The 3,630-nt window shown below is 38.7% G+C and overlaps 1 pseudogene; it reads left to right on the forward strand.

The window, feature by feature from the left end:
* The window catches only part of LOC102849866, a 38,119-nt pseudogene extending 37,680 nt beyond the window's left edge, over window positions 1-439 (forward strand).
* Window positions 440-3,630: the final 3,191 nt, after the last annotated feature.

Consider the following 3,630-nt stretch of genomic DNA (forward strand, 5'->3'; position numbering starts at 1 on the left):
GGCCTGCCCTTTATTGCTTACTTTACGGGACCGGTTACTTCAGCTCGAGCAGCAGCTTTGCTTCTCCTTATTTAAAATTTTCTGGCAAATGCTTGTAGAGAAGCTGGACATGTACATCTACCAAGAAATCATCCTTGCTAATCACTTCAATGAAGGAGGAGCGGCTCAGTTGCAGTTTGATATGACTCGGAATCTTTTCCCTTTGTTTTCCCACTATTTTAAGAGGCCAGAAAATTATTTTAAGCATGTCAAAGAACCCTGTATTGTCTTGAATTTGAATATTGGTTCTGTCCTTCTTCTGAAAGATGTCCTACAGTCAGCTCCTGAGCAGCCTTCTACCACAGCAGCACTGGATGAACTTGGAATTTATAAACTAGCTCAACAAGATGTGGAGATTCTACTTTATTTGAGAACAAACTGGCCAAATACTGGAAAATAATGCCATCCATAGTAATAAAAACTTCTTATGATTTTCTTTTAAACAAAGAGGATTCCAACTGGATATCAACTTATGTGGTGATATTATAATGAAACTGGACAACTGAAAATTCTACAGAATCATTCATGGACTTTTAGGTGTTATTAAAATGCTGGCCATCCTTCTTTATACCTCTTTTCCCTATGGAAAACAAACACAAAAGACACAATTTAGAAACCATGCAAACACAGTCATTTTGTTTATACATATGAATGGCAGTCTGTCATGAAAATATAAGAGCAGAGCTAGTAAATTATGATTGACTCTTAGTATCCTACGCTAATTAAGGGAGATTGCTGTGGATAATCAAACATAGCAATTACATTTTTCTTTTTTAAAAATCACTTTATAATTGATGTTTATAATTAAGATTCCTGTGTCTATTCTGGGGAGTCATAATCCTTCTAGAACAAAACATATTGTGAAATGATGACTAAGGTAGGAGTTCCTTGTTTTTCAGTGCAGCATAGTATTCCATTGTGTGAATATACAACAAATTCTCTATCCATTCTTTTGTTAATGGTCACCTGGGTTGTTTCCAACTCCTTGCTACTGTGAACAAAGTTGCAATAAACATGGGTGTGCATATATCTGCTCGGATGTTGGTTATGGTCTTTTTAGGGTATATTCCCAGTAGAGGAATTGCTGGGTCAAATGGTATCTTTATTGCTGCATTCTTCACAAAAGCAAAGTGATTGAAGCAACCCTAGTACCCATCAATAAATGAAGAAATATAAAAACTATGTTAGAGTCACAAAATGGAATACTATGGTGCATTGAAAAACAAGGAACTCATAAAATATTATACAAAATGGGTGACACTGGAGGACGTTAAACTGAATGAAATATTTCAGCCACAAAAGGACAAATACTTCATAACAACACTGTTTAAAAAGCAAGACTGACATGGTGATTAAGGGGAAACAAAAAATAGGGGATAAATAATGAACACTGCACTGGAGCAGATGAAAGTAAGAATGGCTTAAAAGGCATATATGATTAGGCATTATTTCGTGCTATGCATCAGAGAGTTGGACAGTGTCTAGGGATGATAGAAAGAGAATTGATGCCTTTGAGCTGTGACATACTTTGGGTATGTTGCAAGGACATCTTTACTCAGCTATCCCTACAGTTTACTGGAGTTAGTGCCACAAAAATGCTAGGCAACGAAGCAAGAAAACAGCTTCAGAATTATCCCTCCTGAGGTATGAATGAATTAAGGATTTAATCACTATCTCTTCTCAGTCGTTGGTTAAGGGCTGCTGAGGATGTTCATTTCCTGGCACTTTCTGTCTGCCACTCAGATAAACAGAGTAGCCTTCCACAGTTCAAGAAAAGTCCACAGGTACTGTAGAGATAGATGCAGAAACTGGCAGTTGGAAGTCAGTGGATCACTCACAAGTATGGTCTATCCAAAGGAAGCAAGTGGTGCTTTAGCGCCTTTGAGAGACCTTAAGACCATAGGATTTTGTAGAATTTTGTTACTAACCAGGTCTTTGATTTTTGTTTTAATATTTATTTTCTTACTGAGATTTTAAGAAAGTTTACAGAAAAGTCGGATTTACATTCATTCATAGTTGCACATTTTCTTCCCTAACCCTTCAGTTCATTAAAAAAAGAAATGATTATTGTTGCATAATTTCCTCCCCAATCCACTTTGCTATGGACCTCTTATTCTAGAATGTTATGTGCCTTCGAGTCACTTGTGACTCACAGCGACCCTAAGTGCAAGAGCCCTAAGTACTGCTCTATCCTGTGCCAACCTCGCCGTCTCTGACACACTCACTCCCACCACCCCAGTCACAGAATCAATCCATCTCATTGAGGGTCTTCCTCTCCTGCACCCTCGCTCCACTCCCCAAAAATGACGTCCCTCTCCAAGGACCAGTCCTTCCTTGCAACATGCCCAAAGTATGTCAGATGAAGCTTCAGAATCCTTGACTCCAAGGAACATTCCGGCTTCACCTTCTCCAGAACAAACCTGTTTGTTCTCCCAGCAGGCCATGGTATATTCAACACTCTTTTTCCAGCACCACAGCTCAAAGGCATCAATTCTCTTTCTATCATCCCTAGACACTGTCCAACTTTCCGATGCATAGCACGAAATAATGCCTAATCATATATGCCTTTTAAGCCGTTCTTACTTTCATCTGCTCCAGTGCAGTGTTCATTATTTATCCCCTATTTTTTGTTTCCCCTTAACCACCATGTCAGTCTTGCTTTTTTAAACAGTGTTGTTATGAAGTATTTGTCCTTTTGTGGCTGAAATATTTCACTCAGTTTAATGTCCTCTACTGTCACCCATTTTGTATAATATTTTATGAGTTCCTTGTTTTTCAATGCACCATAGTATTCCATTTTGTGACTATACCATAGTTTTTATATTTCTTCATTTATTGATGGGTACTAGGGTTGCTTCAATCACTTTGCTTTTGTGAAGAATGCAGCAATAAAGATACCATTTGACCCAGCAATTCCTCTTCTGGGAATATACCCTAAAGCAGAGGTAAGGATTCAAATTTAGGAGATAAAGGAATCCTTACCTCTGCTTCTGAAAGAAGCTTGGTGTTGTTGGGTGACATAGAGTTGACCAACCCCTTCTCATAGTAACTCTGTGTATATGACCTAATGAAGCCTTACCAAATCTCATGTCACATTAATGTAAGAGGCATTTTAAAACAAATAGAGCTGTAGCTGATTTCATTCATTTCTGTCGAATCAGAACTAACTCATAACTCTCTAATAACTCATAGCACTCTAATAGGTTTTCAGAGGCTGTAAATCTCGTGGGAGGAGATTACTCATATTTCTCCTTCAGAGCAGCTGGTGAATTCGAACTGCCTGTCTGCCTTGGAATTGGCAATAAACTCCCTATCCACTAAGCTAGCCGAAAACCCTGTATAAAATAGAATGAAGCTTTGCCTAATTTTGTGCCATCCTCTCATTGCTATAGGTGGTTGTTGTTGTTGTTGTTGTTAAGTTCAGTCGAGTGGCAGGAGACTCATAGCATTTGACACATCAGTGTCACAATGTTCAGTCTCACAGCAACCACAAGCTAGCACTGTACAGCAACTTGTACACCAGGGCTATACGACCTAGAGGAATGTCTGAACAAAAGCAATGAAAGACAGGCCCAAGGGCCACAGATTAAA

Source organism: Elephantulus edwardii, unplaced genomic scaffold (genome assembly GCF_000299155.1).
Source record: "Elephantulus edwardii isolate Elephantulus edwardi_28Jun2011 unplaced genomic scaffold, EleEdw1.0 scaffold00301, whole genome shotgun sequence".
Taxonomy (NCBI): domain Eukaryota; kingdom Metazoa; phylum Chordata; class Mammalia; order Macroscelidea; family Macroscelididae; genus Elephantulus; species Elephantulus edwardii.